Raw genomic sequence first — 24,714 nt, 5'->3', positions numbered from 1 at the left:
CGCCGACGTGAAGACAGTGCAAAGCCCCCGCGCCGGTGCAATGGGCGGGGAGCTGGAGAGGGGAGGGAAGGGGTCACACACATGGCCGGGAAGCAGAGGGGTGTAGGTGGGGTGAAACTGAAGGGAGCGACAATCTGCTGCTGCCTGCCCGCTGAGTTAAAAAGTTCCCACGCAAGACTCATGATGCACTGTGTATCGTGAGTCTACCGTGGGAACTTTTTAACTCAGCGGGCAGGCAGCAGCAGATTGTCAATTATTAACCCTCCCGCGCAATATACCCTCACCTTCTCTTTTATGAATGAGGATTTAGTTCCCCTTTCCTCGAGGACCGACCGGAGGTTCCGCTGTCACCTCTGCGGGCCGCCCTCGGTGAACGTCTTCAAGGACCTTTCTTCAAGGACCGAAAAAATGTCCGCTATTCGGAGCTTTTCGTTATTTGGAATTCCGGATAAAAAGTTGTGCACCTGTAATATGCACTGTGTCATTTATCTCGATAAAAATCGTGTGATGTCAGTTATCCTAACCTTGAAGGACAAATATAATTTGTTCCCCCTATCTAGAGGAGCGGATGTAACATTGTGGAGCCCAGCTGTGCACTCAAGGAAATCGGAACGAGCATCAGAATGCGGTCCTGCATCATTCTAATTTCATTCTGCTCATTCTCACCATGGTGACCAAAGACAGGAAGCTCCCAGTGGCCCTCAGACATGAGAGCAATAATGACAAAGCTGCCACCGCACCGCGACTATTTTAGTCCCACGATGTACATCCAGCAGAATTAATACAAAACTAAATTGGTGCATGCAATTGGGAACCATGAGCGGCAAATAATTTGCACTGCAAATCTAGGACGATTACAAAAACATGCACGCATACATCACAGCAATACAGAATCATCAAACTTCCATGCCAGTATCTTTCACGTTATCAGGATTTCCCCAAACCGCATTCTAGCCAGTGATGTACCTTAAAACACCAGTCACTATTGTAAAACATTCAACTGCACACAACCAGCTCCTACACAAAGACACTGCCATTAATGACCTTAATGAAGAAGGGTCTCGACACGAAACTTCACCTATTCCTTCTCTCCATAGATGCGGCCTCACCCGCTGAGTTTCTTCAGCATTTTTGTCTACCTACCAATAATGAGCAGGTAACCTGCTCCAGTAATGCTGGGTGGGAAATAACTATTGGCCATCACTACAAGAAAGATGATCTGAAATGGTGCTGAAAGATCATACCATTTTATTGGTATGGAAAATTGCCCTGATATGCCTGATCACAAAAAGCAGGGTAAATGCAATCTAACTAACTCCCATCCTCAGTCTGCTCTCAGTGAATGCTAAAGTGATGGAATGTATTCCCGACGTTGTTAACAAAGGTACTTACTCGCCATTAGCTATCAGATAGAACTTACTCACCAATAGCCAGCTCACTGATGCACAAGATAGACACAAAATCCTGGAGTAACTCAGCGGGTGAGGCAGCATCTCTGGAGAAAAGGCATAGATAGGTGATGTTTCAGGTCTGAACCCTTAATCAGACTGAAGATGGGTTCCAACCGAAACATCAACTATTCCTTCTCTCCAGAGATGCTGCCTGACCTGCTGAGTTACTCCAGCATTTTGTGTCTTTCTTTGTTGCATCTGCAGTTCCTTCCTAAAGACTGATGCAAAATTTGGGCTTCTTCAGATCTCATCACGGACTTTGTCTAAACATGACAAAAGAGCTGAATTCCAGAGATGAGGTGGGAATAGACACAAAATACTTGAATAACACAGTGGGTTGGGCAACATCTCTGGACAAAAGGAATATGTGAAATTTCGGGTTGGAACCCTTCTTCAGACTGAAAGATAGAGGAGGCCAGAACAAAACTGTACCACACAGGAAGAGGCCCTTCGCCCCACAATGTCCATGCTGAACATTTTGCCAAATGAAGCTAATCTCCTCTGCTTGCACAACATCCACATCACTCCGTTCCCTGCATATCCAGGTGCTCATCGAAAAAGCCCCTTAAGGGCCTGTCCCACGAACATGCGACTGCATGCGGTGAGCGCGACCAAACAGGAAGGGGGGGCCGCGCGGAGGTCGAGTGAGTGACGTGAAGTTCGAGCGAAGTCCGTGGGAAGTTCGCGCATGACGTACGGCGTCAAGACGCTGCGTCCGGCGTCGATACGCTGCGTATGCCCGTCGAGGCGGTGCGTAAGCCGTCGAGGTGGCTGTGGGCCGGCAGGCTGTTGCCGCGCAGAATTTTTGAACACTGTCAGTTTTTCGGAGCCCCGCGCGATGTCGGGCCCAGCTCCGCACAACTCCATACGGCTCCGGCGATCGAAGTGGGACCGGCCCCGCGAGGCCGTATGGCTGAAGCGACCACATTAGGTCGCGCTTGCCACATGCAGTCGCATGCTCGTGGGACAGGCCCTTTAGTTGCCAATATTGTATCTGCCTCCATCGCCATCCATAGAAGTGCGTGCCAGGCACCCACCACCCTCTGCGTGAAAAGATTGCCCTGCATGTCTACTTTGCTCCTCTCACCATTAAAAAAAAATACTATTGCTAAAAGAACAGATCAGAGGCTAATCAGCGAGTGGAGAGACATCTCTTGATGCCTCAAAGCCTTTCCATCGCCATCAGAGCTTGTCCGGGCTGTGATGGGTATTCTCTTGTGGATAGGTAAGTACAGATTTTACTTCGGAGTCACGTGAGTGACTACGTGAAGAACCCCGCCAGGACGCATGCGTGTCATATCGCTTTCACGCTTGCGAAACGACAGGCGGGTGGAGCGTTCCCCCGCAGCGGTAAGTTTGAAACCGCGACCTGCAGGTAAGTGATTTACTCTGCGGGAGTTTTTTGTTCCCCGCGCTGTTTTTACACAGGGGGGGGAGCTGGACAAAATAGTGTCCACAAGTGCTGCGAGTAAAGCTGGCTGGGGAGGACCGCGAAGTTGCGGGAGCCAGCAGCAGCTGAAAGCACAAGCCCCGTAGGTGGGATCAGCTGTGCCGACTTTTGGTCCCGCGCCGGCCAGAACACCACGGCCGGGCGGGATACTATTCAGAATGGGGCCGTCGACTTTGACAAGTCGAAACGGCAGGAGGCGGGGTGGAACGACGTTCCCCCGTAGCGACAGTTTAAACCTGGACCTGCAGGTAAATGAAACTGCGGTCTTTATTCTCCCCATACTGTTTCACAGGTGGGGAAACATGGAGAGCTGTGCAAACAACGGCAGGCGGCACAGGAATCACCCGTAAGGGAACAGCTGTGCCCGACTTCGCTCCCGCACCGGCCAGATTAAACACCATGGCTGGGCGGGAGACTATACAGAACGGAGCCGTTGGCTTTGACAAGTCAAAACGGCAGGAGGAGGGGTGGAAGGACGTTCCCCCATAACGGCAAGTTTTAAGCCTGGACCTGCAGGTAAGTGATACTGCGGTCTTTATTGTTCCCATACTGTTCTACAGGTGGGGGAAACATGCACAAGGCAAAGAAGTCGACCAGAGCTGCGACAAAGCTGGCTGGGGAAGACCGCGGAGTTGCAGACACCAGCAGTGGCCGGCGGCACAGGAATCACCCGTAAGGGAACAGCTGTGCCCGACTTCGCCCCCGCACCGTCCAGATTAAACATTGCGTCTGCGCGGGAAGGCAAGAAGAAAACCAAAAGAATCGTTGACTGATGAGTCCGACTTTGAGCAGCCGCGAGCGGCCAGCGACTGTGAGCGCTGGAGCCGGTTGGAGCAGCTTATGTAGCCGAGCTCCAACATGACAGACTCCGGGAGATGGAGTCTAGTCACCGTGGGGATATAAAAAACACCCACAGCAGCACCTTACGTAGGGCTGCACAGTGCATCTCCCTCGTCAGAGGGGAGTACTGGGGGGTCAATTCTGGGTTGACCCTGAAGAGGGGTTTTGACAAACAAAACTACAAGTGTGCAGGGGGTGCAGGAAGGCAAAATCTACTGGTCATGGTGTCCAAATACATACAGCCAGACCACGATGGACACCACTGCAAAAATACCTGGGACCAGGAAACTGCGTATCCCTGAATGTTCCAGTCGTGGAAATAGCATCTGGAAACATGTCGGAGCAGGACTTAGGAAAGCCCTGGGGCTCATAAAGGCGACAACATTAAGGATCTCCTACAGCCAAAGACAGCACCCTTATGCACCCACCAGCAGAACAAGAGAAGCTGGTGAAAGCTCAAAGGCCGGGCATACAGGACAGCGGTCTTTTAGACCATAGCCCAGACCGGCCTTCCTGGAAGATACGCAAACCCCCAACCCGAAAACAAACCCAGACACCGGTGCCTCAACCTCCACGAAGACCACACAGAAGAAGCAAACTTCCACTGGTAACAATGGAGGTAGGTGGGTCTGGTCCCTTACAAATTATAGGAAGAGTGGATAATACACACATTGGTGGGAGATTACACTCTTTTGGATACATGGTGTATATCAACTACAGACACTTATATCCTAAGCAGTATCCAGGGATATACCATTGAATTGTGCAAAAGGGGTAATGGGTAAACCCAACATGATTGGCTGGAATTTGTGTCTTATATCTTTGCCAAAAACAAAATAGATGGTGACAGTCGCATCATCATCGAATTGACCAAATTGAATACATTGTACTATATATTCAGTACAAAATGGGAACTGGTAACTGCTAAAGAACTGATTTCCATGGCTAGCATCGACCTAAAAGTGCCGACACGGACTGATCACAAACGTTATTTAAAAACATTCAACTGGATGGGGCAGCTCTGGCAGTATAGAGCTCTACCAAATACATAATCATATGATCATACTAATTGTGGGCTTAACTTTGGAGTTGGCCTAACTAGCTGTAACAGCCACCATACAATTGGGTGAAAACTGGGGTTATCATCCATCCAGTTAAATCTAAACTAACGCCTACCAACATAATGGATTATTTGGGGTTCACTATTGACAGCTCACATGTCGGTGACTTTACCAAAGGACAAGGCTACAGTCTTAACTGAGGCCTGCAACAATCCCACTGACATCAGTGAACCGTCTATCAGATTGGTAGCAAGGGTAAATGGCATATAGTGTCTGCCTTTCCAGCCACACAATTTGGACCTTTGTATTACCAAAAATCTACAAAGGGCAAAAATACAAACACTCAAAGTTAATACTGGTCATTTCGACAGACCAATAAGCCACCAATCAAAGCTTATGGAATTAAAATGGTGGAGGGATAACATTCGGCATTGTTCCAACCCTATCGTTATCAGCAAACCCTTAGTGGTGCTACAAACTGATGCCAGTGCGCTTGGTTGGGGTACTACCAATTTCCATCTCCATCTGTGGAGGTAGATGAAAGGCACAGGAGGCATCATTATCACAGACACTGGGCATAAACTACCTGGAAATGTGGGGTGCGTTCTATGGCCTAAAGTCATACTGCTCTGGGATAAATCACCAGCATGCTAGACTAGAGTGACAATCTGACTAATACAATTTGGTAATGGTGTATCCAGAGAAATATTTGAATATCAGCTACTTACCTACCAGGTAACCCAAAATTCAGTGACAGACATCAGGTCACGCAAATTCAATAAAATAAGACTTAATCACCAGTTACTAAACTGTGTTTCTTATGAACCAGACCCTGGGACAGCAGGGACAGATGCTTTTCACTACATTGAGGGGGCAATTGTTTATCTATGCATTCCCTCCTTTTCTGCATCATCAGTCGGGTATTACGGAAAATACAACAAGACCCAGCGTCTGTTAATTGGTAGTGCCGATTGGCCTACTTAACCATGGTTCCCTGTGATACTCGACATGGGTTTTAACCATGTATCACCATCCTGAAACAACCAGATTATTGGTTCATCCCGTAACAGGGGAACCCATCCATGTCATATACAACAAACCTATCAATTTGTAGAGTCTAAAGAAACCTCTACTGCAACTGGGACTGGCGGACCGAACATTGAACATTATCTCAGCGGGCCACAGACAGTCCACCAAAAAACTATATCTGGTATACATCAGGAAATGGGAGATATATTGTCACAGAAACAACATCACCTACAGTTCGATGAACATAACGTCTGTTCTGGAATTCCTGGCAGGCCTCCATTATGATGAGGGGCTCAGTTACAGTGCCATTAACTGCGCCAGAAGTGTCCTTTCAACATATCTATGGCGAGGATCAGAGCATCATTCTGTTGGGACTCACCCCTGGTAACCAAACTTATGAGGGGAATTTTTAATATCAATCCCCCAAGAACCAGGTACTCTCTAAAATGGGATATGAGTATTGCCCTAACGTTGCTAAGGAATTGGTCTCCAGCAACAGCTCTGTCCCTGCAAAGACTGACGGACAAAACAGTCATGCTGATGGCTTTGGTCACGGCACTAAGGGTACAGTCGTACATAAGTTAAGGCTGGACTATATGACTTCTTCAACAGGAATATAACGTTTCATATTACGAATTAGTCAAACAGAACAGACCGGGATCATCAGGCCTCAAAATAGAATTTAGGGATTACCCTACAGATATCGTCTCTGTATAATAAGAAAATTATTGTTATATATGGAGAACACCAAAAACATTTGCGGCTATGAGATGGCACTACTAATCAGCCACAAAAAACCCACAAAAAAGTGTCGGTTCAAACTATTTCCAGATGGCTGAAACAGGTTTTAACAACAGCTGGGGTGGATACTAACATATTCAAATCTTATTCCACCAGGGCTGCAGCTACATCGGCAGCTATGGAGTTGGATGTACCAATGAACCAAATCCTCGAGACAGCAGGATGGATCAGGGGAAAATGTTCCAACTATTCTACCACAAACCAGTAGTTAAACTGGAACTTTGCAGAGTCAATTTTAAGTTCTATAATATAATTTCACCCCATAAATAGGGGCTATAATTTGTTGTTAACAATTTATCATGGATTTCAGTGTTGGATTCATGTCTAAACATGTTAACACAATTCCTCCCACAGTCAATTAAGGCAGATGTGATGCATGGACTCGTTTCCACGGCATGAAATCACAGAGCTTTGAAATCTTCACGTAGTCACTCACGTGACTCCGAAGTAAAATAGTAAGATTAAACGAGAACTTACCAGTTCGAAGTTTGATCGCTATTTTATGAGGAGTACGTTGAGGGAATACATGCCCTCCGCTCCCACCCTTGATCATATACTCAACTGGTATTTTCTTCTCTAATCTTACTATGTTCAGTCATTACAGTTATCTGTGATTTCATACCGCTGCTTTGAAGAATGACACACATGCGTCCTGGCGGGGTTCTTCACGTATTCCCTCAACGTACTCCTCATAAAATAACGATCAAACTTCGAACTGGTAAGTTCTCGTTTAATCTTACTATTAACAGCTTTTCAGCAGAGGCATAGTGCAGGCTCTGGGTTGTGAGGGAGCTTCTGAGAGGAGGACTGATTGGTGAATAGCAGCTGGTGGAATTTTATACATTTCTGTGCTGCTTCAAAGAGAAAGCCATAAAACATGGAAACAGGCCCTTTAGCTTAACTTGTCCATTCCAACCTGGATTTGACCCATATTCCTCTAAATCTTTACAAACGTTCTTCAAATGTTGTAATTGCTTCAACTACTTCCTCAGGCAGCTTGTTTCATCTCCATACCACCCAGTGTGTGAAAATATTGCCCTCAGGCTCCTATTAAATCTTTTCCCTCTCACCTTAAACCTACGCTTTCTTGTTAGTGATTCCCCAGGAAAAAAACTGCATGCATTCACCCTATCTGTTCCCCTTGTGATTTTATACATATCTATAAGATCACACTCCAGTCTCCTACACTCCAGGGAATAATGTACTAGCCTGCTTACCCTCTCCCAATAACTCAATCCCTCAAGTCCTGGCAATATCCGCATATATCTTTTCTACAGTCTTTCCATCTAAAAGGCCTTCTACGACAACTAACAAACTCAAAGTGCACTGCGTATATTGGCACTAGCCTTGTGCTTCTCCACCGCTGAATATGCCTGCCCAGCATTGAGCAGATCATGCCTTGCACGTAAAAGAGACCATATCCTCAACGAGACCTTCAGGATAGTGACTGGGTGCATCAAAACAACCCCCGTATATTGCCTTTATGCCCTCTCTGGGATCGTTCCCCCTGACATCCGCAGAGCAGTCACCACAAAAGCAGAGCGCACAAAGCAGGCCAATGACAACCGGCACTCACTCCATGAACACTCTGCTGCCCAGAAAATGCTCAGCTCCAGGAGCAGCTTCCTGGACACCACTGAAGTACTGGAGACCACCCCAACTGATGCCAGGATTACTGAATGGCAGAACCAGTGGGACAGCCTTGGCAGCCAGACAACCCAATGGATGGAGAGAGGCATCACCCCAGACGAATGCCTAGCTACCGGCCACCATCAACCGTGGGCTGTCTGGAAAACACTGAACCGCCTGCGGGTCGGCGAAGGACGTCCATGAAGGTGTCCATGAAGAAATGGAAAATAACAACTTCCGATGCATGTGTGTGTGTGTGTGGCAAATCCCAAACCATGGAACACATCATGAGATGTAGCCAAGCTCCACAATGTACCGAAGATGACCTGGCCGAACCAAATGCCGCTGCGCTCGCCCGCGCCAACCACTGGAAAGACGTGATATAGAAGATGGCTGGACACGAGGAAGAATCTAAATGGCATCTTTCCTATTGCCGGTTGACCAAAACTGAACACATACCCCATAACACAATGCAACGTACAAACTCTGTTACTCCGTAACGGAGTTTGTACGTTCTCCCTGTGACCATGTGGGTTTTCTCCGGGTGCACCGGTTTCTCCCCACATTCCAAAGACGTGTACATTTGCAGGTTAATTGGCCTCTGTAAATTGTCCCTAGTTTGTCGGATAGAACTATTGTATGGGTGATTGTTGGTCGGCTTGGACTGTGGGCCAGAGGGCCTGTTTCCACACTGTATCTCTAAAACTAAAACTAAATACTCCATGCAATATATCATCCCAGCTTATACCCATCAACCAGTCTAATGAAGACTAGCAAGACAAAAGCCTTCTTCACCATCCTGCCTACCAGTGACACTACTTTCAGGGAATTATGTACTTGTACTCTTCCATGTTGCAAAACCTATAAACTTAGTAATATGTTTTAAGGCAACAAACCCTCCCTCAACGCCAGCAAGATGAAGGAGCAAGTAAATGACTTTAGGAAACGGTGTCAGCATCAATGGTGTACCTGAATAGGCCACAAACTAAGTGCCAGTTGATAGGATTGGTGTAGATAAGTAATTGATGGCTGGCATAGCATGGTGGGCCAAAATGGCCGTTCCTGTGCTGTATAACTTTGTAAATCTAGGACAGCTCTGAAGAAGCTTGTTGCCAACTGGCACAAATCAGCCTGCTTGCCTGCTCTTCATCTATTACCATAACATTAATTCCTTCCATTATTGGTTCACTGTGACTGTGAACCAATAATGGTTCATAATTTCATAAGTCATAGGAGCAGTAGTAGGCCATTCGGCCCATCGAGTCTACTCCGCCATTCAATCAAAGCTGATCTATCTTTCTCTCTCAACCCCATTCTCCTGCCTTCTCCTCATATTCCTTGTCCCCCTTACTAATCAAGTATCTGTAAATCTCCGCCTTAGAAATACCCAATGACGCTCTCCACAGTCGTCTGTGGCAATGAATTTCACAGATTCACCACCCTCTGACTAAATAAATTCCTCCTCATCGCCTTTCTAAAGGTATATCCTCTTATTCTGGGGCCATGCCCTCTAGTTCTAGACTCTCCCACGTGGAAACATTCTCTCCACATCCACCTTATCTAGAGACCTTTCACTATTTACTCAGATTCAATAATGTCCCTCCTCATCCTTCTAAACTCCAGTGAGTACAGGCCCAATGTCACCAAATGCTCATCTTAAGTTAACCCAATCATCCCCGGGATCATTTGCGTAAACCTCCTCTGGACCCTCTCCAATGCCAACACATCCTTCTGCAGATATGGGGTCCAAAACAGCTCACAATACTCCAAATGCAGCCTGACCAATGCCTTATAGTGTCTCAGCATTATATCCCTGTTTTTGTATTTAGTCCTCTCAAAATAAATGCTGACATTGCATTTGCCTTCCTTACTACCAATTCAACTTTCAAATTAACCTGTGTAAGAAAGAACTGCCGATGCTAGTTTAAATCAAAGGTAGACACAAAATGCTGGAGTAACTCAGCGGGACAGGTAGCATCTCTGGAGAGAAGGAATGGGTGTTGTTACGGGTTGAGCCACTTCTTCATACTGATCAGTCTAAAGAAGGGTCTCGACCCGAAACGTCACCCATTTCTTCTCTCCAGAGATGCTGCCTATCAAATTAACCTTTTGGGAATCCTGCACCAGCACTCCCAAGTAACTTTGCATCTCCGATTTCTGATTCCTGCCCCATTTAGAAAACAGTCTATGCCTTTATGCCTACTATTAAAATGCATGACTGCATACTTTGCTACACTGTATTCCATCTGCCACTTCTCTGCCCATTCTCCCATCCTGTCCAAGTTCTTGTGCAGAATGCCAGCTTTCTCTACACTACCTCCACCTGTTTTCGTATCATCCGCAAACTTGGCCACAAATCCTTTAATTACCTCATCCAAATCATTGACATAAAACGCGAAGAGTTGGGGCCCCAGCACCAACCCATGTGGAAACCACCAGTCACTGGCAGCCAACCAGAAAAATCCTCCTGTATTCCCACTCTTTACCTTCTACCATTCAGCCAGCCTTCTACCCATGCTTGTATCTTCCCTTTAATACCATGGGCGCTCATCTTCTTTAGCTGCCTCACATACATAGAAACATAGAAAATAGGTGCAGGAGTAGGTCATTCGGCCCTTCGAGCCTGCACCGCCATTCAATATGATCATGGCTAATCATCCAACTCAGTATCCTGTACCTGCCTTCTCTCCATACCCCCTGATCCCTTTAGCCACAACGGCCACATCTAACTCCCTCTTAAATATAGTCAATGAACTGGCCTCAACTACCTTCTGTGGCAGAGAATTCCAGAGATTCACCACTCTCTGTATGGAAAAAATTTTTCTCATCTCTGTCCTAAACCACTTCTCCCTTATCCATAAACTGTGACCCCTTGTTCTGGACTTCCCCAACATCGGGAACAATCTTCCTGCATCTAGCCTGTCCAACCCCTTAAGAATTTTGTAAGTTTCTATAAGATCCCCCCTCAATCTTCTAAATTCTAGCGAGTACAAGCCGAGTCTATCCAGTCTTTCTTCATATGAAAGTCCTGACATCCCAGGAATCAGTCTGGTAACGTCTCCTTATTAAAGGATACATTATGGTAACCACAAAATGCACAGCATTTTCTTTCCTAGGCCATTCCAAAAGTTCCTTCCAATCCATCACCTCTACTGACAAGATGGACAGGGGCAGCAGGACTTGGGAACACATATAATTTGCAGGTTCCCCTCCAAGTCACGGAACATCTCAACTTGAACATACATTGCCAGTGCTTCCTTGTGCTGGAACACCCTGCATGGGCTAACAGAATCAATGGAAGGACTGCAGCAATTTAACAAAGTGTTTCCTCATCAAACTTCTCACAATAAACTCGAGATGAAAAAAATAATCCATGGCCTTGCCAACAATGCTAAAGATCTAGCTACTGCAAAAAAAACATGATTAATTTCCGTTTTCTCCCTCAGGTTGTATTCATAGAACCCGAGCACTTGGCAAAATCAACTGCTCAAACTTGACATACACAAAGAAGAACAACTGATTCTAATTGCTCCTCTTGGGTCCAAGGGTAAAAATGCCTGTATCTGCAGAGTTGCTATGGCAACATATTTTACAGTACTTGATTGCAAGGCCACTTAAGTTTCACATAGAAATGAATCAGGATTACATTAAATAAAGATATTTTCAAGGAAATGCTAAGTGCTAAAATTTGGAACTATAAGAAAAGTTAAAATCATCAAAATGCTTATTTATCACATCAGCATAGAAGCTGATTTTTTTTTAATGACAGACACCAGCGTTGTATTAAAGGCCTTGTATGTGTCATTCACTTGCTACAGGCATTGCACATTCACGTATCACACAATAGCTGTTATGCTCCATGCATCACATTTCAACACAACTTCTGCAGCAATATGAAGATAGACACAAAAAGCCAGAGTAACTCAGCGGGACAGGCAGCATCTCCAGAGAGAAGGAATGGGTGACGTTTTGGGTCGAGACCCTTCCTCAGACTGGTCAGGCAAAAGGGAAACGAGATATATAGACGATGATGTAAAGAGATAAAGTCCAATGAATGAAAGATATGCAGCGCTGGCTTGTGCAGAAATACTGCAACATTCCCATAGGAGTTCAGTTGTTCTGATATAAAAGTATGGATATGTTATGGAGAAGGCATAACTAATAATTTGGAAACATCTGCGTCCGGGAGGTTTGGGGGTTTAACATGCTTAACATGCTTCTATAAAATTTATTTCTTAAGAACAATGCCAAGGACAGTTTTACAATAAACTGCAGAAGGAAGTTATCTTCATCGGTTTAGACACAAAATGCTGGAGTAACTCAGTAGTCAGGCAGCATCTCTGTTGAAATGGAACAGATGATGTTGAGACCCTTATGCCCCTGTACCACTTAGGAAACCTGAACGGAAACCTCTGGAGACTTTGCGCCCCACCCATGGTTTCCGTGCGGTTCCCGGAGGTTGCAGGTGGTTGCCGGAGGTTGCAGGTAGGGAGACTGACAAAAACCTCTGGGAACCGCACGGAAACCTTGGGTGGGGCGCAAAGTCTCCAGAGGTTTCCGTTCAGGTTTCCTAAGTGGGACAGGGGCATTATGTTACTCCAGCATTTTGTGTCTACCTTCAGTGTAGACCAACATCTGCAGTTCATTCCCTCACATCTTCATCGGCTTCCTTGCTTTTAAGGCTCTCCACACACTCAGCCCTCCCTATCTCCCCCAGTGCCACAGCTCTTGAGATCTCATTAGCTTTCTAATTTAAGACTTGGTCATCAGCTGCCCAGATTCTGTTCACTGGACTTCTCCCATCTAAATCGCATCCTTCTTCTCACCATTCGGATTGGTTGTGACCAGGCATCTTCTTTATGTAGTTCAGAGTCAAACAGGGTTTTAGAATCACTCTGGTGAAGTACCGTGTGATGGGTACTGGCACTATATAATCGCAAGTTGTGATTCGTAAACTGTGATGGAAAGAATGTTTCATTGATGCAGTAAGCAGCATCCTGCCCGAGGAAACTGCAGCTGCTTTTGCATCGTGTGTGATCTGCACTGATGCCAAGTCTGACTTGCGCAGCCGACTGCAAGTTAAATGTGCTAATCTTGCTGCTGTGAGGTTACGTTCAGTGAGTGTTCTACTCCTGCATCTCGGGGTACTCTTGCATTTTGAAGAGATATGCCGTTTGAAAGGCTGGATGCACCAGTGAGCTATTATTTATGGTATCTGCATACTCCTTGGTCAAGACCTGCTCAGGATAGTAATGTGAAGGTAGACACAAAATGCTGGAGTAACTCAGTGGGACAGGCAGCATCTCTGGAAAGAAGGAATGGGTGACGTTTCGGGTTGAGACCCTTCTTCAGACTACTATACGAAACGTCACCCATTCCTTCTCTCCAGAGATGCTGCCTGTCCTGCTGAGTTACTCCAGCATTTTGTGTCTACCTTCGATTTAAACCAGCATCTGCAATTCTTTCCTACACACGGGTTAGTAATGCTGCATTTACAATTATGCTCACAATTAAATGCAAAAAAAGAGACTATCCTATTTAATGTCCATTCTTTAAACTGAAAATGAAACAAATTTTTACTTTAATCTGCAAATGTATTTTGATTTTATACAAAGCTTGGAACTGTTGTATCATTTGTGTTCTTCCTTGGAAGACTAATATTATTCCCAGTGAAAAAAAAGTCATTTAGAAATCTCCGTTATGAACTTTCCATGCTGTCACTGTGTTCTAATCCATTCTTTCCCAAATCCCCAAATTGTCGTATTCCTTCCTTCAGCCCATTCCCTTCATCTGACATCTTCCATACTCTTTCATCTGAATACACCGTTCCTACTTGTACTTTTCTGCCTCTCTGTTCAATCTCACTGGTTAGATTTTTCTCCAAATTCAAATCCGTGCAATAAAAACAAGATTATTTTCACAAGCATTGTAAGAATCGGTATTCCAATGTTTAGTATCTCGTTTCAGATATACAGTGCTCACAATATATTGTCATTTCTTTCAGTCTTTACATGAATCTTCTAACCTTTTACTTTGGACATGGAAGAATCTGGCTAATATGTTTTAAATGTCCCACTTGAAATCAGGGTCACTGCACCATATATAAGTGTGCTCTGAATTTTGATAGTATAACATGTAAATGAGGCAGGGAACAATTAGGCAAAGATTATTTAGTTTGTGATTTCATAATTTGATAATCATTCTTCCCTTTTTTGCAATAGCTCAGCAAACCTGAACACCTTCCAAATGTTCTACACACATCTGCATGGAAATCATCTGTGCAATTTCTCGCCAATTGTGACTCTCCTATTCCAAATTTTTAGGGAGATGCTGGTCTGAAAAATAACTGAGATCTGGTAGATCATTACTCTTTTTGAGTGTCATGCAGATTGTAAGATTTAGGTAAGTAGGTATTGGTTTTAATGCAACAATTTAGCTTATCAACATCTGTAAATACCCAGCCATAGAATAAGTAAAAATGGCACCACACTGCTCATTAAATAATATAGTGGAATAATTAGTCAGTTAAATTTACGCTACTAAATATGTTAAAATAAAGTCAAAGGAAGGAATGATGCATGAAGCTCAGCAAGTTTGTTTTTTAAATGCAGAAACACAGAGGTTTGGAAATTTAAAAAGAAACTCCTTACAAAATAACTCAGCATCAGGAAAGCAGCAGTTCTGTTGTACATAAGAGATAAGTAAGGCGTAAAAAAAAATGTTAATTTTCTGTCCTGCCATAAGGTAATTATGCATGCTAGAGAGAATAAATAAATCCACCAGAAACCAGATGGAAGAGGATTGATGAGAGTCAGGAATTTGAGCCAAATATGGAAATGGGTGCTGAAAATAAAAATGCTAAGGATCACGGAGAGAGCAGGAATATTCTTGTCCTTCCGTTCACAAGACGTATCAGGAGGTTTTATAACATGAACTGAATTCAAAGAAAAGATTCACTGAAATTGATCTATATCAAACTCGTTACACAGACATATGTGAATTCAAAGGCTTGGGTAGTCCATGTCCTCATAATTAAAAAGAGGAAGCAGTGATATCCAAAGGCCCATGTTCAGCTTACAGGGCATCTGTATATTTAAAATATATATGAATAGTTCAGCCAAAGGCTATTTATTTGCTGAATGGTGGAATGCAGGTCTGGGTTAGAAAACTCAAGGTTATGAGTAGGAGTGAATGGCTGTGCTCAGAGACTTCATTGCCTTCAGCCAATTGTCCGATGTGCCATATGAACCTGCTTGGGTGGAGTGTTATCTTTGTTTAATGTGTGCGCTGCTCAAGTGGCATGATAATTGAATAAACAGATTTTAAAGCTTGTTTTCACTAAGTTGCTCTGCATCATGAATCACCACATAGTCCCAGAGTGAGCGCTGCTCATACAACACGCCTCAACCTTCAGTCCCGGAGCTTCCTTCCAGTATTGTTCCATCCTGGCAGTCCATCAGGACCATGACAGCTCCCAACACAGTAATCTCTCCTCACGTGCCTGTCTTTCCAATTCATTCTATCTCACGAGCCCATCAAATCCCCATTGATCCTTTTGGCACTCGGGAGGGAACCTGGCCATTTCAACTGGTGCATTTCAGGCTGGCTAAATGCTTCTATAGTCTCGGGTACGGTGAGGGGCGCAGGGCAGCAGTGGAGTCATCACCGTGAGAAAGCATGTGGAAAGTGGAAAAAGCAGGAGCATCTTGTTCCTTCCATGTGAAGGTAAAATGATGGAAACATCTGCAACTCGATTTCCTGGCTAGGAGGCTCCTCCGTGGAATGTTGTAGGGAAGGTGTATGTATAGGTTGCTGTCACAGCTTCCTGAAGCACATCCAGGTCCATAACATCACAATCATGCCCAATTTCAAACCTTTATCTGTGGCTATTATGGGTTATCCTTTTTCTAGCCTGAGGAGTGAAGTCCCCTCGTTTGAATTAAAAGAAAAAGAGAAGCGCTGTGGCCTGCGTATGGCGGCAGGAAAACGGGTGTGCTGGTGTCTTCACTGAAGACACATGATGTTAATGCTTTTGATATTCAGGAATAAAGGACCTCTGCTGAAGCATGCTGGCTACAACGGACTGAGAACGGGAACATTCGCTCAAGTCAGTTCTGCATTTCCATTCAGCCACAATTCGTTCAGCTTGAACAGATTGCAATGCCGTTGATCCATGTCCCTTGATCCCACTGTGTAACGAACACCCATCAGAGGGAACAGCACAGATCTAGTCCTTTACCCAAGGATGGACAAAATACCATGGAGCAGGAGTGTTATAGGCTCACTGCACCAGGCTGACATTCTCTGGGGTTCAGATAATTGAAAGGTGAAACAGTCATGAGGTGGCTTCCATTCACTAGGTGGTCTTGGATCAGAGTCCAAGACGAAAGGGTTGATGATTTAGGAGAGGAGATTTTTAGAATATCTATAATTTTTTAATTATTTGGATAACTTTGGATACTCATTTGATGAGTACATTCCTACCTGATCATTAAGGTAAAAAGGAGGCAGTTTAGTCCATCAGGACCATGATGGCTTCCAATAGAGTTATCTCATTAGTCCTATTCTCACTCTCCTCATGTGCCTGTATTTGCAATTCATTTTCTCTCACGAGCCCATCAACTCCCCATTGATCCTTTTGGCACTCGGACACATTCTAGGAGCAATTTACAGTGGCCAGATAACCGACCAATAGTTCTCTGGGATAATGGGAAGGAAAAGATGCACTTGCAAGAAATCTGCACAGTCACAGGAAGAAACATGCAAGGTCAACTCAAACTAACCTGTCACTAAGGTGCAAGACAAAAGGATTATTTGCTACACCACTACACCAGTGAATTAAAGGCTAAAATTATTGCTTTTCAGGTACTGTAAAGAATTAAGGAATATAGGAATTGGGCAAAAAATGTAGCTGAAGACGAGGGACATCATAGAACAGTTCTGTACAAGAACAGGCCCTTCAGCCCATAATGTCTGTGCTGAACATGATGCCATGAACCTGACCATGCCTTGTTTCCAATGAGTACAGGTGAAGATTTCCTCAAATTGTTAAAAAAACATGTCCCAAAAATAGATGATTGCACAGCTGCAACTTTACACTATTTACAGACAGGCTGTAATTACCAATTAGTAACTGAGGTTGCTGCATTAGACAGAGCTATGTTTTGAAGAGGAGGATAATGTCAAATGCTTAGTCACCCAGAATACGACAGCTCTACACAATGCTCACAGTGCTTGCGGGCAAACATTTCGAAACCTCTTCTGGTGCAAAGCATGTTAACACAGCAGCATTGGTGTTTTGGGAATATTCATGTAGAGGTTTGATGGGTTGTGAAAAATTGCTCAGCATACATGTCATTGTAAGTTTGCACCAACAGGCACAGTGGGGCTTTCAAACGCATTGTTACTGTTTTAAAATTTTACAAAGGTTAATAAACTCCCTTGTGAGTGGGTGAGAACTATTACACGACAAAATGCAAGCTCTGAAGGTGGCACAATGGTGACATTTTTGGAGTAGCAATAGCTGGCATCTGGCTATGTTGACGATGAAAGAGATTCCCATAATTAGGTCAAAAAGGAAACAAATTATTACATGCAAGGATTTGATGATGTTCATGACTTTTGGGGTTGTAAGCGAATGGTATGTTAGCATTCATAGCAAAAGGATTTGAGTATAGGAGCAGGGAGGTTCTACTGCAGTTGTACAGGGTCTTGGTGAGACCACACCTGGAGTATTGCGTACAGTTTTGGTCTCCAACTCTGAGGAAATACATTCTTGCCATAAAGGGAGTACAGAGAAGGTTCACCAGACCGATTGCTGGGATGTCAGGACTTTCATATGAAGAAAGACTGGATAGACTCGGCTTGTACTCGCTAGAATTTAGAAGATTGAGCGGGGATCTTATAGAAACATACAAAATTCTTAAGGGGTTGGGCAGGCTAGATGCAGGAAGATTGTTCCCGATGTTGAGGAAGTCCAGAACAAGGGGTTTAAGGATGAGGGGGAAATCTTTTAGGACTGAGATGAGAAAAACATTTTTCACACAGAGAGTGGTGAATCTCTGGAATTCTCTGCCACAGAAGATAGTTGAGGCCAGTTCATTGGCTATATTTAAGAGGGAGTTAGATGTGGCCCTTGTGGCTAAAGGGATCAGGGGGTATGGAGAGAAGGCAGGTATAGGATACTGAGTTGGATGATCAGCCATGATCATATCGAATGGCGGTGCAGGCTCGAAGGGCCGAATGGCCTACTCCTGCACCTATTGTCTATGTTTCTATGTTTCTATGTAATACGGGTAAACTGTATCAATCTGAGATGAGACCCATCATGAAGCTTACGATTATTCCTAATTGTTTTATTTCTGATTAGGATGCGGCAGTAATGTTAAATCATACAGCTGGCTCCCAAATCTAGGCCACCGAGATAAAGTATAATTAAACTCTCCATAATTTTCACATCTGCTTAAATAAGAAAACATCTAATAAAGGGGGAGATGGGCCAGTCAAGAAAATGTGCAAGGGAGGTAGATTTGTACTGATTTAGCTATAGTCTTACAATGTGGAAGCAGGCCCTTTGGCCCAACTTGCCCACACCAGCCTACATGTCCCATCTACACTAGTCGCACCTGCCTACATTTGGCCCATACCTCTCTAAACGTTTCTTATCACTAAATGTGATTTGTCTGATTATGTACACTGAATCATTGTGAAAGGGTGTCCATGAGGCAAGGTGAATGCGTGAAGAGATCATTCTGATCTGACCATTACTTTGCCTTCACTTATATGCTCATAAAATTAATAAAGGCATCTCCCTCAAGGTTAGTCCAACAATGGATATATTTGCCTCAGATCTTGTTGGACTCAATTAAAGGTAGAGATGGCCAATTTGTTGACACAAAGGACTGCAGGTGTTGGCTTACAAAAAAAAAGACACAAAGTGCTGGAGTAACTCAGCAGGTCAGGCAGCATCCCTGGAAAACAGGGATGTCGCCTTTCCCCTTCCACTTGTATTAATTCCTCTGGCTGCACACTTCACATAGAAATATAGAAACATGGAAAATAGGCGCAGACCATGGAGTAGGCCATTCAGCCCTTCGAGCCAGCACCGCCATCCAATATGACAGTTGTGTATTTGGATGCTTAGAACAGACTTAAATACGGCTCGAACACGGGAGTAATCTTACAAGCTTCTTTATTCCAGGACGCCACCTTGAGTCTCCCCGTGCACATGCGTACTTGCACAAGACATCACAAGGTATCACATCTACTAATTACATATGCTAATTCTCACATACCTAACATTCCTCCCCCTTTAACTTGGAGGCAGGTAACACCATTTCTATTACATACAACGCAATGACCATGGCTGATCATCCAAAATCAGTACCACGTTCCGGTTTTTCCTCCCATATCCTTCGATTCCCTTAGCCCCAAGAGCTAAATCTAACTCTCTCTTGAAAACATCCAGTGAATTGGCCTCCACTGCCTTCTGTGGCAGTGAATTCCACATAATCACAACTCTCTGGATGAAAACATTTTTCCTCATCTCAATCATAATTGGCCTACCCCTTATTCTGTATCTAGCCTGTCCAATCCTCTAAGAATTTTATATGTTTCTATAAGATTCCCTCTCATCCTTCTAAATTCCAGCGAATACAAACCCAGTCTACCCATTCTTTCATCATATATCCTTGGAATTAACCTGGTGAACCTATGCAGCACTCCCTCATAAAACAATAATGTCCTTCCTCAAATTAGGAGACCAAATCTGCACACAATACTCCAGGTGCCTATGATTTTCTTATATCCTGTCACACAGTTTTGCTTGTTCACCTCTGGCCTTTTTCAAAACATTTACCAATCACCCCCCCCTTATCCCCCAGCCACCCTCCCCTATATCCACCTATTATTTGTCCCCCCCCCCCCCCCACATCTCTTCCCAGCTTTCTCCCCCCAATCAGTCTGAAGAAGGATCTCATCCAAAACGTCCCTATCCATGTTCTTTAGAGATGTTGCCTGACCTGCTGAGTTACTTCAGCATTTGTGGTCTTGGTCAATATGTTGGTCCTTTCCTGAAAATGTTTCAATTGTTCATTTATGCAACATGATCATAGATGTCTGGATCAGCTTCTCGTGCCTAGTCCAAACTGCATCTTAAATCAGTGGAAATAAGAGTCCTTGAGCTCCTGCAGTCTTGGTGAAGGCATTGCCATTGTGCCATCCAAAATTTAGACTTCCCAATAACAAAGAAATGGAGAAGAAGAAGAGGAAACACTAATGTATTAGCAAGTCAGGATGATGGCCTGGATGGGAGCTTGTTGCTATTGTCCTTCTTTGATACTGTAGACAGTGGGCATGGGAGGGACTAATGTGCACTGGGATTAACAACAGACACTGAGCCCTTTGCACCACTATAAATGGGAGTGAATGTCTGAATGGTGCATTGCAGAGATTACTTTGTCCAGATAGTGTGAATTGTTTGTGAAACATCACCCATTTGGACCACAGCAGAGAACCAGTCTGGAATCATTCCAGTCCCCAAACTGGTTTGTTCTCTCAGGTTGTTCATCTTTAATATCATATCGTGATAATTCATTGTCTCCTTTGTTTCCATTTTGAAATTTGTTGAGCAGATTGTATATCGTATGTAGAAAGAATGGGGCCTCCTGTGCTAAACATCATGCACATCTACACACACGGGTTTTCGTGGGTCCTTGTGTCAGAGATCTATTGTGCCTTGCGATTTTATGAATTTTAGGCAGAGCCGGACTCTCCAAAAGGCAAACACTCAGCTACACCCACATGCAATAAATGCAGCACAAAAGTAAGCCAGAGATGACATGGTGTCAATATGTTTCGCTAATGTGAACGTTCACCACACAACAGATGACTCTGGTAAGACGGTTGCCCTGTCAAGCCAAATAGACCCACAAAGGCAACCGGAGAGAATTTTTCTTGTAATCAGTGTAATCTCAAGTAGCACCCCTGGCCCAATGCAGAGTGGAACAATCAAGATGTGGAAACAGTCTCCACCTGACTCCATGCAATTTACAGGGATTTAATTCACAGGGATTTGAATTGAGAAATGAGGGAAGATACAAACCTCACAAAGATATATTTTTTCTCCCCCTTTCAAAAGAGTGTATTTTCATAGGTATAAGAGCACGATGACAAATGTTAATTTGGAGGGACCAAAAAAGTTATTCTGATATTAACTTTGTTCAGCTGAGACCATAGAGGTGTTTTAAAAAGAGAACATGTCAAAGCCAATGCTGATATGAAAAATATCTCTACTTGTAAATTACCTGGTCACTCACTGCTGGATATATTTGTCATATCTCGCTGTCTGCCTGACACCCATAACATTCATTTGTAAATTGCCAGAATCTGCAAGCAATAACTAACTCCGATGTTTGTGAACTAGACCTTTGAATAATGAATTTTCATTAAAATATCTCAGAGACCGATGCTTGCCAAGACAGTGAAATCAGGTAAATCACATTATTGTCTGAAAAAACCCCACATCTTTCTTGAATTATGTTCTCAATCATTTCAAGATAGAGCTAGATAGGGCTCTTAAAGATAGCGGAGGCAGAGGATACGGGGAGAAGGCAGGAACGGGGTACTGATTGGGGATGATCAGCCATGATCACATTGAATAGCGGTGCTGGCTCGAAGGGCCAAATGGCCTACTCCTGCACCTATTGTCTATTGTCTATCCACGACAACTGCATAGATACGCACAGCAAGAGACAGGGAAGATAGACACAAAATGCTGGAGTAACTCAGCAGGACAGGCACCATCTCTGGAGAGAAGGAATGGGTGCGACCCTTCTCCAGAGATGCTGCCTGTCCCGCTGAGTTACTCCACCATTTTGTGTCTATCTTCCATGTAAACCAGCATCTGCAGTTCCATCCTACACCCCAGGCAGGGAGTTCAGACTGATAGAAATCAAACCCATAGGACTCAAAATATCACACAAATGTTCAGCATATTCTCTACTAGGAACAAGTTGGAAGAGGCAACAGCCCTCCACAACATGTGCATCCCATCCTCTCCACGGCCGTCCTCAAACCCTGCTGTGCGCCAGACCTTGTCCATGTTTGTCCAAAGCAGGAAACACCACTCGTTGAAAACCCTATGTCAAGTTTCTGCATTGTCCAGCTGTTGAACAATCTCATGTCTTGGCTCTCTGTGAAACAAAGTTATGTCTTCACAGGTAGAATTCTCACAGTTATTAAGCATTATTTTTCTAACTGGTTACTGACTTATGATACATGCAATAATGCAAAACACAACCACTGCACCTTTGAAATCTGAAATATCAGTCGACAATGCTGTTAAGTGCCAGCTGCTCAGTCAGCCTTAGTCTGGAGAGAAATGGCTTCAATGCCTCGGGTCAATGACCCATCATTGGATCTGAAATATATTGTCAACCTGAAATGCTGCCTATGTTTCTCTCAGAGAGGAGCTTTGAGTGATTCTCCCCTTATTTTAAATGAAAGCCAGTGACTGGAGTTTCAATGAAAAATATCTCCACTATCTGGTCATTCACTGCTGGAAATATTTGCCATATCTCCCTGCCAGCCTCACGCACATAACTTTCATTTACAAATTGCTAGATTCTGCTAGCAATAACTCAGACCTGCTAGCAACAACTAGCTAGTCAACACAAGGTGGATGAGCAATTGAGTTATTATCTCACATGCTCTCCTAACTTCCTTCTCAGCACTTAGACGTTCTGGTCTAGAACCACATAATGACCTCAGTGCATTTATAATTGCAATTTACTAGCTTGCAGTTTACTTAATCATGAATATTCTTGGGAAGCTGAGGAGCGCATTTTTCTGGCGATATTAGCATAGGCTGTGTGCTTAAAAACACCACATTCTGCCACTTTTACCTGTTCTACCAATAGGCTGGCGGTACTACAACACCAGCTTCTGTTTTGGTTCAAGCACTATTGTCTGTCGGAACCTGACATAGACAATAGTCTATGTCCTGAATTCAAATGGACAAGGATGCATGATATGTGTGGTGCATATGAGTGTGTTTGCATGTGCCTGTCTATGTGTGGAAAGCTAATTGCTGAGACAATATGTATCTGACCTGGGAGTGTACCATGTTAAAATCTTGTGCAACGTTCACTTACTGAGTAGTTTTAATTTTTTTTGTTTCATAGATACAGCGCGGAAACAGGCCCTTCAGCCCACCGAGTCTGTGTCGACCAGCGATCCTCGCACATTACCCTACGCACACTAAGGACAATTTACAATTATACCAAGCCAATTTACCTACAAACCTGTACGTCTTTGGAGTGTGGGAGGAAATCGAAGATCTCGGAGAAAAACCCATGCGGTCACGGGAGAAGGTACAAACTCCATACAGACAGCACCCGTAGTCAGGTTCGAACCCGGGTCTCCGGCCCTGCAAGCGCTGTAAGGCAGCAACTCTACCGCCTTTGAGATGTTTCTTTTTTCTTTTTTTTTAAACGTATCAAAAATAAAACTCAACAGTGTTAAATCTGCAAATATCAATCGCAGAAAGTAGAAAATGCTGCCAAGCTGGCAGCCTGCTGGAGACAAAAGACCGGCCAAAGGGTTGTTCATGATTCCTTTATCAAAAGGCTGCATGAGAGGCCATCCATTCTTAGATGCTGTCAGATTTCCTTCACAATTCCATCATTTCTGTTTATTCAACCAACGAAACATCGTAGGTGAAAACAGCCCTGGGCAGTTCCATTAATATTGATCATTAGATTTGGATGCTTTTGTGATGTACCAGTAACCTAGCCTCATAATTTCACACACGTTCCTTCAACATCAAATGGCTCCAGTAACACTGATAAACTCAAGATTACAAGATCATTACAACTCTACTTCTATTGGCTTAATCCAGTTAATTTATCCAGAGAAATCCTAATACTCATTCCATCACAATGTAAAATGTAATTTTTAAAACCATTTCCAAATATTTGTGCGCCCACCAACTCTTGGATCACTCCTTGCATCAAGATGAACATACTGGAAAAATGTTCCCAATGTTGGACGAGTCCAGAACCAGGGGCCACAGTCTTAGAATAAAGGGGAGGTCATTTAAGACTGAGGTGAGGAAAAAAACTTTTTCACCCAGAGTTGTGAATTTATGGAATTCTCAGCCACAGAGGGCAGTGGAGGCCAAGTCACTGGATGGATTTAAGAGAGAGTTAGATAGAGCTCTAGGGGCTGGTGGAGTCAAGGGATATGGGGAGAGGGCAGGCACGGGTTATTGATAGGGGACATAGAAAATAGGTGCAGGAGTAGGCCATTCGAGCCTGCACCGCCATTCAATATGATCATGGCTGATCATAATTCAGCCATGACGATCAACCATGACGATCAGCCATGATCACAATGAATGGCGGTGCAGGCTCGAAGGGCCGAATGGCCTCCTCCTGCACCTGGTTTCTACGTT

At 44.1% G+C, this 24,714-nt stretch overlaps 1 protein-coding gene across 6 annotated transcripts in view; it reads right to left on the bottom strand.

Moving 5' to 3' along the window:
• adgrb3 (adhesion G protein-coupled receptor B3) overlaps positions 1-24,714 on the bottom strand; it is a 713,405-nt gene that overhangs the window by 100,389 nt on the left and 588,302 nt on the right. The window lies entirely within an intron of this gene.

This window comes from Amblyraja radiata, chromosome 5 (assembly GCF_010909765.2).
Source record: "Amblyraja radiata isolate CabotCenter1 chromosome 5, sAmbRad1.1.pri, whole genome shotgun sequence".
In the NCBI taxonomy this organism is placed as follows: Eukaryota; Metazoa; Chordata; class Chondrichthyes; order Rajiformes; family Rajidae; genus Amblyraja; species Amblyraja radiata.
This window is presented reverse-complemented; position numbering and strand designations above follow the sequence as displayed.